General features: G+C 44.3%; 1 protein-coding gene across 1 annotated transcript in view; it reads left to right on the top strand.

The window, feature by feature from the left end:
* Nucleotides 1-291: 291 nt before the first annotated feature.
* LOC147015154 (semaphorin-4C-like) overlaps nt 292-14,567 on the top strand; it is a 214,071-nt gene continuing 199,795 nt past the window's right edge. The window contains exons 1-3 of the mRNA XM_085849661.1: nt 292-333; nt 916-1,012; nt 1,795-1,914. The gene's annotated coding sequence lies outside the window, so the exon portion shown is untranslated. The remainder of the gene's footprint in view (nt 334-915; nt 1,013-1,794; nt 1,915-14,567) is intronic.

Consider the following 14,567-nt stretch of genomic DNA (forward strand, 5'->3'; position numbering starts at 1 on the left):
AGGTAGGTCAACGTGCGTGAGCGCCCGATCACGTGATGACCTACAGGTAGGTCAACGTGCGTGAGCGCCCGATCACGTGATGACCTACAGGTAGGTCAACGTGCGTGAGCGCCGGATCACATGCCGTTGTGGATGTCATCGGATAAACAGGAGGCTGTCGCAAAATGGATACCCACGCGTGTAATGTAAGAAGACCATGTTTTCGCTGTATCAATGTCAATGGCCGTCCTCCGGGAAGCAGGTCTATATTAAGGTGTTGCGCCGCACGAACACGAACACGCACAGCACGAACGTTTGAGAGAAGGACGTGAAAAGACTGCACTCGTCGACGCAGTAATTAGTGAGATGGCGACATCTATCGCTATGACGTCATACATGTTGTCGGAAAGTGATCAGCTTTCAAGAGAGAGAGAGAGAGAGAGAGAGAGAGAGAGAGAGAGAGAGAGAGAGAGAGAGAGAGAGAGAGAGAGAGAGAGAGAGAGAGAGAGAGAGAGAGAGAGAGAGAGAGAGAGAGAGAGAGAGAGAGAGAGAGAGAGAGAGAGAGAGAGAGAGAGAGAGAGAGAGAGAGAGAGAGAGAGAGAGAGAGAGAGAGAGAGAGAGAGAGAGAGAGAGAGAGAGAGAGAGAGAGAGAGAGAGAGAGAGAGAGAGAGAGAGAGAGAGAGAGAGAGAGAGAGAGAGAGAGAGAGAGAGAGAGAGAGATGAGTGCTGCCGACTGACTCGGATTTAATTAATTATTTTATTTATTTAATTATTTTTTGGCTTTCCCGCGTAAACCGAGCGCTCCTCGATTGCTGTTCTTTCCGAAGCGGTGACACGTCCGCGGCTTTCCCGTTAACCTGGATACGTCACGAGGCTCCTGATAGGTCGAGCCGTCGTCACGTCGTAAGCTCCGCCCCCTCCTCCCTCCTCGCACAGCGCGTGCACCGCGTGGGTCGTGGGTCGTCGACCTCCATCGGCCGTCTCCGCGCACGGAGTCCTCGCCGTCCTCGCTGGACTCCCAAGGACGAGCAAGGTGGGATCCTTTTTTATAGACTCGTCTTTCTATTCTCTACCTGTCGGACATTTACATGGATTTGCTCGAGGTGTGTTGGGATGGTTACCTGGTCACATCACCTGGTCGGGTGGAATTCACTGATTTTTGTTTTTTGAATTTTTAACCTCCGCCATCGAAGATCGGAGGTTACTGTTTTCACCCCTTTCTGTTTGTCTGTTTGTTTGTTTGTTTGTTTGTGAACAGTATTACGGAAAAACTCCTCGACGGATTTCGACGAAACTTGGGGGGGGGGCGGTTAGGTATGGTCCCAAGGATCATGCCATTAAATTTTGGACTTAGTCCCCCCCCAAAAAGAAATTGAGAAAAAAAATTTTTTTTTGAATTTCTACGTTTTAAGTGATTTCCAACCCCCCCCAAAAAAATTGTTAGAGAAATTTTTTTTTTTTGCATTTCTACATATTTTAAGTGATTTCCAACCTCCCCCCCCCAAAAAAAAATTGTTTGAGAAAAAAATTTTTTTTGCAACTTTCTTTTGCATTTCTACATGTTTTAAGTGATTTCCAACCCCCCCCACCCCCCAAAAAAAACGTTGGAGAAAAGAACTATAACTGTCAGCACTGTTGACGTCATATTTAATGAATAAGATATAAGGTTCACTTGAGTGACCCAGCAGTATTGGTGGTGGAGGTTTTGCACTCCCCCTCGAGTTTTTGATGTTTAAAAAAAAAAAAAAAAGTTTGAAACACTTGGATGAACTTCATGACGAAATGAAGATTAACTTTTCACACTTTGTCGTTCAGCTCTTAGACTCAGAAATGACATTGAAAAGGTGTTCGGAGTCTTGAAGAGGAATACGTGTCGTCATCGATGTCTGGGTCAATTACCAGCATTAAAAGGATCATCCCAATCATTGCCTGGACGTAAGCATCCGACAACCTGAAGTTGTTTTTTTTCTCAACACATTCAGATTTTTCAACAGTAACCACCACCAGCAGCAGCAGTGCAATAACCACGGTGGTATTATGGAGTATTTATTTATTTATTTATTTATTTATTTATATTTATGGAGTATCCAGAGAAATGTCAGTATCGTATCGTATAACAACTGGTGGAAAAAAAAGTCTCCTTTTAATTAAACTATCAGGTGATGATGATAATGTATCTTGCACGACACGGCAATGCGGCACTATCAAATAACCCATGACATCTTGTTATTATTTGGAGCCCACGTTATGGGGCCGATGAAACCCATACCGGTGAGCGGAGAAACAGGCAGCCAGTGGGCACGGGCAAAAAAATGCTCTCAAGATTACACAGTCGGATGGAGATGACAACGAGTCCAACAATGCACACGGCAATCCCACCTTTGTTTGACCTGTTTGGCATTCCCATCTGAAATGATAGGTAGGCAGGATGGCCGAAAGGTCAGCGTGACCACTCCTTGGCTTTTTTCACAAGATCTTGGCTCTTCGTTGTTCACCTTGGCATCTTGGTTTTGTATGTTTTCTATTATCATCGCTTTTCCGAAACCTTGTGAATTCTTGGCTTTTTTCATTGGCTCACCTTGGCATTTATGAAAATGAGGAGTGGTCACACTGCTAAAGGTACGCACGCTCGCCTCGAAGCTGTCTAGCCTGGGTTTGAATCTCGGCCCAGCAATAAACTGTTGTGTCCCGGTGTTTCACAGGCAGGGTGATTGATTCATCAATGTGTGTGTGTGCCGTCCCTCGGATGGACGTTCAAATGGACCTTGATTAAAGACCCCGCGGTGTACTTTGTGAAGAGGAGGCGAGCTATCGCCGATGCCCTGAACAAATTCCAAATTCCTGCCCAAACTACTGCTGGGAAGGCATGGCAAACCACCCGGTGTAACCCTTGCTCATGAAGCTGCTTCGGCAGCACCGACGCTCTGCGGAGAGTATGACGAGAATGATAGAGAGAGAGGTATCACTGGGAAGGAAAAATATACCGGTGAAGACGCAGCAAAGCATCAGAAAGCTAATGTGTAGCCTACTATACATGTACACTCCTACTCACCCCCCCCCCCAACATGTCCCATAGTGATGCGTGTAACCTAAATAACATATGATGTACAGTCATGACGTGGCATAAGTACCATCGGTATTATTCTATCTTGGACTTGATAAAGTCCTATAGAGAACCCAGCTACCTTACACTCAAAAATTCCACCATTACGGCATCGACGGTCATTTGTATCGGCCCTGGAGGATAACAGGATTTGTCAGCGGATCATTTTGATGACTTCCTCAAAGGTGGGATCGACCACATGTCACTGTACGGTTCTAACGCGAATTGGCAACAGGAAGGAGAACGTGAAAAAATTTAATTCAAGAGATTGCTCCGAACCATTCGAAACGCCTCCCAGAATTGCGGCTTATTCTCCCTTTCTAGCTTCCTGATGCCTTTGTGGTCCATCCTGCAAGCCCCGAGTCCGTCTCGTTGCATTCATCCAGTGCTACTTGGATTCATGTCTTCAATCAATTTTCCCTCCATCCGATTCATGATGTCTGTCTTAATTTGGAAAAAAAACTTGAGATCCATAAAAGAAACCTGGTGTTTATCGAGTGTGACCTCATCATTATCCCCTTCATCCCTCCATCCTCGTAATCTTTCCCCAATAAGCCACTTCCCTCCACCGTAACCCGCCCCGGTTTGATTGCCAAGAGGTCAAATGTGATGCCAGTGTACTACCTCGACCATAAGCCAACTTTATCTTCACCCAGTGGAATGCATAACATGATAATACCCATGTCTGACATGTTGTTGACCTCAACCTATTTGAATCTTGTTGTCACAAGCAGTTCCAATCCTGTACATTTGCCGCACTCTTTTATAATATCGAATGAATTCAAATGTTGTTCAGAATTCAATACTTAACATGTCCTTCTGTATTTTGACTTGTTTGCTCATATTTTCTTGAATTTTTCTGACGACCGAAGACGCATTTTCACTGAACGATCTCGGTCTCCTTTGGCACTCGTCTCGGTTTTATTTACTTGGAATCGGTTTTGTTCGACTCGGGAATGTTGTACGTCCTTGGAATGAGTGGAAACTCGCTCTGGGCGAAGTTCTTTTATTTTTTTGGATTTTTTTTTTTTTTTTTTTTGAAATAGTTTATTAGCAAAACCATTTTGAAGATTGGATTTTTGAGCCTCCCAACCCGTTAAGGCAACAGAATGTCCTTACGGAATGGGGAAACCTCTCGGTGTCTGTGTTCTCTTCCGAAATGCAAACCCTAAAAGCTTGGGGGAAACTTAGGCATTTATTCATCATCTCTTTTAGGATTAGGATTCCTTGTCCAAAGGATAATGAAATCTCATGCAATGTGTTTTATTTTATGGTGCTCCGATGTGGTTGAGATAGCTGGATTCATGGCTTCAGCTCGGCAGGAAGTTAATCCACCGGAGACGTTGTCTGAGAATGACCGAGCCGAACGATCTAACTCATAAATATTCATTGTTTCTCACTTGTCTGTCCACAAGTGGACGGAGGTTGTTTTCGCTCCGGTCTGTGAGCAGGATTTCTCAAAAGGTAAACGGACGGATTGGGACGAAACTTGGTGGATAGGTTGTACATGTGTGACGAGGACAAATTTATTCAATTTTGACGACAATCTGGATCTGGATATGAGGATTTAAAACATTTTTTAAAAGTGATTTTTCACCATTAAGAGATTGAGCCAAAATGATATAATAGTACGACATCTCCAAACGTTGTGGACAGGTTATGACAAAACTTGGTGGATTGGTTGGGTAGGTGATAAGAACAAGGCAATTCGATTTTGCTTCATGTCCACATTCAGATCCAGCCTATCTCATTGTTTTGTACCTAAGGGAAGCTGGCTGTCTTCATGCGATGTCTTTCACCACCCATTCCTCCTCTGTCTGGGCTATACCTTTTGATGCATAAAAGTCCTACGTACTCACTTTGTCCCTCCGCATGAACATGTTGGTAAGTATCCCAATTAACTTATTCGGCAACTTCTCGTAGAAATACAGTATCTGGAGCTCCGGAGGCTCTCACCATCCGTGAAAACTTCTCTTGGAGAGATCATTTCTCCAAATTGTTCTCCAAAGTCGACTGCAGTCTCAAAGTTCTCCATGGGGCCAAGTACTTTCTTGGCCATCCTCAGCTTGTAACAATGTACATGGCCTTCAACCTTGTGCTGATGTTTCCCATATTATCCACCTCTGCTCTATAAGGCCATGTCGTCTCAGGCTCTCCACGTCATTGGCATCTCACAACAGAAAGGCTGTCTCCGGGTCTGCTTCTTGCTGAACGCAAGGAAAGTAGGTGGCCCTTTCAGTGCACTGCCACTCTGAAATGCTTACCTTGTTACCTTCTGGGCTCCATGAAGTTATTTTCATATTCACATCCATATGGAACTATCTTCCTGAGATTGTTGTTTCTTGCTCTCATCGTTCGGCTTTTAGTTTGCTACTCAAAACCACCTCGGTCTCTCTTATTTACACCTGTGAGATTTTTCTACCCCCTGATGAGACCAGATCTTCCTTCCCCATGTTGTGATGCTTCTTTTTGGCCAGCTTTTTCCCTGACCTAACCTCATTTTGTCTGACCTTTTGTCCTCTGATGTTTTACTCTTGCATGAGCCTCGTCACTTGTCCACAAAAAGACGTGCACTTCACATGCAACGTCCACCATGATGAAGCACGACAACCCCAACCATTCGCTCTTCTTTCTCACCGGGCCCTTGTGCGTTCAACATTTTGGTTTTGATCAACCGTGATCGATTTCCATTGCAATGTTAATCTATTAAAGGAATCGATGGCCGAAATGTCGAGAATTTAATCTGTTCCCTTCAAGTGAATAGAAATAAATGACATCTTGTAAGCAAGAAATAAATGTTCATTGCGATTATTATTATTATTATTATTATTATTATTATTATTAGTAGTGATTTTGAGTGTAAGGTTTATAGGTGACGAGCGAAGTACCTGACCGTGATATGCACAGGAGGGGCAGGAAAACCGCTGGACAACCGGTTCGTGAAGGACTTGGGCAAAAAATGGTGAAATTACAAACGTCAAATCCACGAATGTCATGGGTGGAACCCCTCACATGATTTCCTCATTCTACTTTAAGCTCAATCTCTCCACATTCTCATTCCAACCACAAATTAATACTATACCATTAAATTAACAAAATACAAGTACATTTGTGAGGTCAACGAAGAGAAATGCCATTCTTGCTTTCCATCTGGGTCGGGATCAGCTTCGAACGGATCAAAACTCAAAATCATAATTGTGTTGAGGTATTTATGAAACCTCCCACCCACCTTCGGACATCCGCTGGGACCCAAAAACATTCTACAGAAGGTTAGGTGGGGCTAGCCCAAAATCTGAGGGAGTAGTTCAGGGATGGACGGACGGATGCACAGACAGACAGACAATCTTATTTATAATACTAGTGCGTGCCCGTAGGTGCGTGCCAGAATGTGCAGCTTCGTTCTTTCGCTCTCGTAAACAACAACTGGATTGGGGCATTGTTTCAATTAGATCGGACCAACCGTATCATAAATGGCCATAACTTGGGAAACACCTGGGAAACATACTCAGGTCCCCAGCATCAATTGTGACGTCATATCAAACGAAGAAGAAGAATTGTGACGCCCCCTCTCTCTCGCCCCTCTCTCTCGCCCCCCTCTCTCTCCCCCCTCTCTCCCCCTCTCTCTCCCCCTCTCCCCCCTAGTCTCGCCCCTCCTCTCTCCCCCCTCCTCTCTCCCCCTCTCTCACCCCCACTCTCACCCCCTCTCCTGTCCCCCTCTCCTGTCCCCCTCTCTCGCCCCCTCTCTCGCCCCTCTCTCGCCCCCTCTCTCGCCCCTCTCTCGCCCCCTCTCTCGCCCCCTCTCTCGCCCCCTCTCTCGCCCCCCTCTCTCGCCCCCTCTCTCGCCCCCTCTCTCGCCCCCCTCTCTCGCCCCCTCTCTCGCCCCCTCTATCGTCCCCCCTCTATCGCCCCCTCTCTTCCCCCTCTCTTCCCCCTCTCTTCCCCCCTCTCTTCCCCCCTCTCTTCCCCCCTCTCTTCGCCCCTCTCTTTGCCCCTCTCTCTGTAAATGTATTCACAAATGTCGACCAAGCACAACAATGAATTCAAACCTTGGGAAAAAAACAGCTTTCAAACCCCTTGGGAAACAGCTGTTTCCCTCGGGAAAATTAAAACCTTGGGATTAATTAATAATTTGAACAATTATTTCAAACCTTGGGAAAAAAAACAGCTTTCAAACCTTGGGAAACAGCTGAAACGGATGAAGACGATATCAAACCTTGAAAAGGCACATACTCAGGTCCCCAGCGTCGATTGTGACGTCATACCAAACGAAGAAGAAGAAGAATTGTGACGTCAATCGTGCAAAAAAAAAACATTAATTGTGACGTCATAGCACTGTGTCTTGTCATTGGTCGACAAATAAATGGCCGTAACTTGGGAACCGCTTGTCCGATTAATATCAAACCTTGAAAAGGCACATCCGCGGGTCCCCAGCAATATTCCTGGCAAGTTTCAATCAGATCGGACCGGTGGTTGTCGAGAAATGGCGGTCGCAGACAGACACACACACACACACACACACGGACACACACGGACACACACGGACACACACGGACACACACGGACACACACACACACACACACACACAGATTGTTGGAATTATAGATAGATATTTTATGTCATCATCGTTAATACTGATAGACACCTGAACATGACGCGCTTGGCATTCTTCTTGTTTCATCAAAATTTTAAACAGTTTCCTGAAATATTATATAGTACAATCGTTGTATTTACTCTATTTTGACTAATTGCAGCTGATTGACGTGAAATAATTAATGCTCATAACTTCACATTTAAGTTCTAAATTTATCTGGAGTATGCATTTATTATTTATTTAATTTACACTTTATTTAATTTAGCTCTCTCTATTTTGAGTGCAGTCTTATGGCTGCTGGTTGCATCATTGGTTAGGGACGCGGCAATGCCGCTGATGCAGTGTCCCTATTACCAGTACACTGGTACTCATTTTGCCGACCTCGGAAGGATGACAGTCTGAGTCAACCCCACCTGGTATTAATTCAGCAGCCAATGGGGCTCAAACTCAGGACCCTAGGATCCCAAGTCAGCCACCCTAACCTCTCGGCCAACACCAGACTTATTTAATTTACCTGAATAGTTTTGAGAATATGCTAATTTTCAATTGAACGAAGCACCAAATACTGTATTGGAGTCATCAGAAGGAACCTGAACAATGAGGAACCCAAATTTAAATGAGGGTGAATCAGGCCATTCATTCATTCCTCGGTGTGTAGCACGTACGTGGCTGCTGCTTTGCATCATTTCTGGGAGTGTGGCTCATCAGCTGATGATGCAGCAATCACAAACCTGAAGGTTAGAGTAGGAAGTTATAATTTGTCCAGGGTGCCGTCGATAACTTACCGAGTCTTTGTGAATGACAGTGTGATCTCCTTTTTTGTATACAAAGTCTATAGGCCATCAGCCATGGCTCAGGAAGTGCCTGAAAATCAAGTTTCGTTCCACTCATCAGGGGGGGGGAGGGGGGGAAGGGGTAGAGAGAGGTGATCAGTATGTCTAACCAGTCAAAGTAGACACACAATATAAAAATAACCAAACAGACATGGAAAAGACAGCATTGAGCACCTGTATGGTGTATGATATGGACATCAATCGACACAACCAAAAGTGTACAATGGCCTCTGAGCTATCTAGCCTCGGTAGAGACTATCTAGGCCATGGAGACCACTCTGAAATGGTTTACTTAACTTGGGAAGCAGGTTACTCAGAGAAGAGAATAAAAGCTGCCATTGCAAACCGGAACCCACAAGTTTATAAACAATTTTAATATCCACCAGCTATTGCTCGCAGATGGGTTACTCGGTTCAGTGTTCATCAGAAGAATGGTGTACACAGTGATGTATAATTGCCCTGAATTAAAACACGCAGGGTGACAGTTTATAGCTGGGTTGAGATTCTAACTTTGGCTAGATAGCTCACAGGCAAGTGCGTATACCTCTAGACTATCCTACCATCCCATCGGGCAACTTATTTGAGGTGACTTTACGGTTCAAGACCAACATCCTTTGAGGGTCTTGCACTTCCAAAACATTGCATCTTCACCATTGACAAAAACCTCAAACTTAGTCACCCGGTTTTGTTATAAGAATATGCTGTGTATTCGGTGTTTGTTTGGGGCCATGATGTTTAGTGGTGCTCAAATTGTTTAGATACATTAGTGAAGTTGGTGCCAAGGTACTTCAGCATAGTTTGTTTGCCTCGGCTGTCTAGTTTTGTGTTTGATTCCTGGAAGTAATGAACCAAACTGAACCGCCACATTTGGTGCAGTGCCTGCAGAGGATTCCTCAAAGGGAATGTTCATCCAGCTGTGCCGTGTGCAGTCTGGATTTTAAAGATTCCTACGCTATATTTCAAAAACAAACAAACAATTATTAACCTCCGCCATCTTCGAAGATGGATGGAGGTTACTGTTTTCACCCCTTTCTGTTTGTTTGTTTGTTTGTTTGTGAACAGTATTACGGAAAAACTCCTCGACGGATTTCGACGAAACTTGGGGGGGGGGCGGTTAGGTATGGTCCAAGGATCATGCCATTAAATTTTGGACTTGGTCCCCCACCCCCCCCCCCAAAAAAAAAATTGTAAGAGAAATTTTTTGTTTTTGCATTTCTACATGTTTTAAGTGATTTCCAACCCCCCCCAAAAGAATATTTTTTTTTGCATTTCTACATGTTTTAAGTGATTTCCACCCCCCAAAAAAATTGTTACCCCCCCAAAAAAAGATTTTTTTTTTTGCATTTGTACATGTTTTAAGAGATTTCCAACCCCCCAAAAAAAATTAGAGAAAAAAAACATTTTTTTTTGCATTTCTACATATTTTGAGTGATTTCCAACCTCTCCCCCCCAAAAAAATTGAGAAAACTTTTTTTTGCACTTTTACATGTTTTAAGTTATTTCCAACCCCCCCAAAAAATTGTTGGAGAAAAAAATATTTCAATTTCTTTTTTATTTATTTATTTTTTTTTGCATTTTTACATGTTTTAAGTGATTTCCAACCCCCCCCCCCCCAAAAAAAAAATGGAGAAAAGAACTATAACTCTGTCAGCACTGTTGACATCATATTTAATGAATAAGATATAAGGTTCACTTGAGTGACCCAGCAGTATTGGTGGCGGAGGTTTTGCACTCTCCCGAGTGCTCCCCCTCTAGTTTGAGCTGATATCAATTCTGTACGAGTCCAGAGTAACGGTGACCACCTTCCTGAAGACCCCTCCGTTGGTGGGAAATGGCAGATGTCACAATGTGGTCGGAAGTGCCGTGAGTGCGAATGTCAAATCGTGAGCTTGGAAAAAGTAGTGTGAGCTGATTTTGTTGAGCTCACTGCCTAATCAATAATACAGATATTAACTTCAACATGTTCATAATATTTATCCTTTTTTTTGTCTCTTTCCCTTTCTCTCTCTTTCTCTCTCCCTCTTTCTCTCTCTCTTTTTCGTTGACGTGAGGTTGCACCAACAAAACGGGAGTGATGACTCAAACTCAAGGGCTTAAAATCCTGAAACTGCACAACTTCCGCTCTTGACTTTGAATTAATGAATCTGTTCAATCAAATATTTTTGGTTAGTACTGTCTAAAATTCCCAGTGTGCTAAAATTGTGTATTAGAGAGAGAGAGAGAGAGTTGGTGCTGCCGAAGCAGTTTCTTGGCAAGGGTTATACTGGGTGGTTTGATATTGCCTTAACAGCAGTAGTTGGGGCCGAAAATTTATAATTTGTTCGTGGTGTCATCGATAGCTCGCCTACTCTTCGCGAAGGATACTTTGGGGTCTTTAACATCCACCAACTAATGCCGGGAGACGGGACGCCCAGTTTAACGTCCATCCAAGGGACGGCACACACATTGAATCACCCTGCCTTTGATATACCGGGATGACAGTTTATCGTAGCTGGGTAGAGATTCAAACCCAGGCTAGACAGCTTCGAGACATGTGTGCATACCTCTAGGTCAAGGCCATATTGCTAGCCCTTCGAGATCATAACATAACTTTTTGTGAGTTTCTTGAATTTTTGTCCTTTTATGTGATTAGGAACAGACCCTGTTACTGCTGCCACTGATACTTAAGTCAAGAGGTAAAGCATTGTCCCGCTGAAATGAACACCCCACACAATGGCCCCTCTGTATTGAGTACACACACTCTGTGAGTGCTCCTGTCTTGTGGAGCCTTCACTGTAATGTCGATGCTGAAGCAAAAAGAAAGATTGAATTTGATTTTTTTTTTTTTTTAATGCTATTTAACTACGATTACACAATTACAATCCGGTCACCACGATCTCTGTATCTTTCAAATATATGGGGGATTTGATGAATGTCACGTTTGTCCTAATAACACCTTCTGACTGATGAATTTGTTATCCACTTCCAAGATGTTTAATGTAAATGTTTATGTCGGGAATCCATCGTAGTCGATTTGAGCCTAAAGGGTTACACTTTGTTGATTTCATCTTTGTATAACATTCTTCTTGAAGTTAAAACTCCTTCAACCACACTCAACGTCTTCAGATAAACATTGTTTGGGGCTTTCCAGATCAAAGGATAGCGAACGAACAAAACAAATCCAATCTGTATGCTGCATCAACCTTCACAGCACTTCAGTGGTGTTTTACGATTGACTTGTCTGACATGTCTCCGCCGTACACTCTTCTCCATAAATACACTCTCTGCCATCAAAAGAACCAAACGTGTCAAATCGATCATGTAATTGTTGAAGGACCGTTCCAACGTTTATTCCGAGTGCCTTTTTTTGGCACGAGGGATGTGCAGAACACTTGATAGCAACTTTCCACGTCACGTAATTGCCTCGTACATTAAACATTCGGCGTGTGGAACTTGCGTACCCTTAGGTTTTTGGAGGTGACACGAGGCATTCTGAGCGAATGTTAAACGGTCTTTCTGAGACAGCAGCGTGTGGATCATGCAAAAAACACACACTGATTACATTCTTGAACAATCCATTGCAATGCCATGTCTGTCAGAAAATTAGAGGAATTAAATCATTGGACACCTTCAAGCAGGGTCTTCCATTAGCCTCGCTGCAAGGCTCTTTAATGTGAGGAGAGGAACTGTTAATGACCTCGGAAGACGTTATCAAGCCACTTGATCAACAAGATATATGCTAAGAAGTGGATGTCCCAGGATAAAACTCCTGCTCAGGACCAATAGAGGCATTCTCCTTTCACACGTCTCAACTTTATATATTATTCCCCACTCTTCTTTTCAAAAAAATACTCTTCCTCTTCTCCTTTTCTCCCCTTTATATGTGGTGAGGTCCACTGGTACCAAGCTTCTGCCTTGTCTTGACCACAAGACTCCTCCACTTCCCCCTGTCCTCAGCCATCTCTCTCCACTCTCCAACAACCCCTACCTTTATTGATATGCCTCCTCACACAATCTTCCCATCTCAACCATGGTCTACCTCTTTTCCTCCTTCAACTTATTTGCTCTCTTTGCTATTCTCTCTTTCTCCATCCGCACCGAGTGTCCAGCCCACTTCACCCGGCTTTTTATCAACTTCCCCATCAAGCTCATCGACACACCAATCTCCTCCCTCGGTTCATTCACCCTCTTCACTCCTGCAACCCTCCTGACCCAGTTGTTCTCACAGACCTGCAACCTCTGCAACCTCAACCAAAACCCTTCCCTTCATTCCCTCATAATACCTTCTACCAACTTAACTTCTGTTTCTGGTACTCCCACCCATCTCAGTGATGCCATCACCATCTCTCTTGGGACAGTGTCGTGGGCCACAAATCCCAATTCCATTTTACCTTGCACCTTCAACCTCTTCTCCACCAGCTGTCTCAGCATGAACATCCCATCCGTCGTCCCCGACCCTATCTAATTGGCTTGTTCTTGTCACCTCCCCAACTCATCCACAACTTTTTTTTTTTTAAATATCATGCTATATATTGTTTTTGGCCCCATCTTTCAATGGTGCAGTGGTGAAGAATCACTTAGAATTTTTTTTTTTTTTAACTCTCCAATCGGGATTTGGATCTTCACCAACATCTAATCCATTCGTCCTTGTCACACACCCAACCCGTCTCCCAAGTTTTGTCCGAATCCATCCATAACCTTTTTGAGATATTGTGCCACATATAATTTTTGGCCCAATCAACTCGATAGTGAAAAATTCTCAGATCCGGATTCGGATTTTCACCAAAATTAAGCGTTCCTGTCCTTGCTTGGTCACCTACGCACGCAAAAAAATTTCAGAACGATTGCTTGAAAACTGTGGCCAAAACTCGTGTGACAAACAGACAGACAGGGGTGAAAACACAACCTTTGTCCACTTTTGGTGGCAGAGGTAATAAACTCGCTCGACAACCTTTTACGAGTCATCTTTTTTTCTCAACCCACTGTATCCCCTTTTATATCCACCCATTTTCTTATTTTAATATGTACCTTCACTCGTGATTCATCCGGGTTTCTTCGTGAACAGTCCTCCATGCAGTATTTTGGAGTACTTCTCCACTGCTCCTCTTGCTTTATACAAGTCAAGTTAACCAAAATGATCATGAGTGTACATTACACCCTGGTAATGTCAGGACCAGGGCAGGACAGTGCCTTCAAGGGTTTTATTGAGTAATCACACAAATTTTGGATGAATTGGTAGGGGAGGGTTGGGGGAGAGGGGGGAATTGGACAAAAAAAATGAAAGAGTCATCTGTGTTTGCACTCCAATGTTGACACAGAGATTGATGGGGCCAATGTGGGCCCACAGCTTTGCCTTGAGATGCCTCGCGCTCGAAACCCATAATCCACACCCGGCAAACTGTGTTCCAGACTTCGCTGGCTTTTAAGCACCTTGTAACTCCCTTGTATCAGTTTAGGCTCCCCTGTGTATGCCTGGTGTTGGCTTAATGGTTAGGGTGGTGGGCTTTGGATCCTAGGGTCCTGAGTTCGAATCCTGCTCAGCTGTTGAATTAATACCAGGTGAGGTTGACTCTGCCTGTCATCCTTCCGAGGTCGGCAAAATGAATGCCAGCTTGCTGGTACACTGTGTCGGAGTGGCGACCCGTCCAGGATTGTGCCCAATAGCCAAGGAGACTGCTTAAGCAGCACCAACGCTCTGCACAGAGTATGGTCCCAATCTCCTCCTCCCCTCCTGTGTTGGTTCAAGTTAAATTGTACCAGCCTCTGCACACTCCCACCCCCCCATGCTCACTTACACCACCATGCACTCCTTTTTGCTGGCTCGCATCTATTTATCGTGGCCCATGCCCACTTGCATCATCTTTTGGTCACTCGTGCAGGCTTGGATCCATTTGATCTGGTGTGCACCCACTTGCACTGGCTCCCATCTGTTTGTGCCGCTCCTGTCTATTCATGCTAGTCTGTGCCCAATACCCATCTGTACTTGTTCTGATCCACCCACACCGGCCGAAACTCACTTATGTTGCTTCATGTCAACTCGAGCCATGTTGTGCTTATTTTTATTTGCAGGTGTCATTTCCC

This window comes from Eptatretus burgeri, chromosome 12 (genome assembly GCF_056783735.1).
Source record: "Eptatretus burgeri isolate ZD-2024b chromosome 12, Ebu_testis_v1, whole genome shotgun sequence".
Taxonomy (NCBI): domain Eukaryota; kingdom Metazoa; phylum Chordata; class Myxini; order Myxiniformes; family Myxinidae; genus Eptatretus; species Eptatretus burgeri.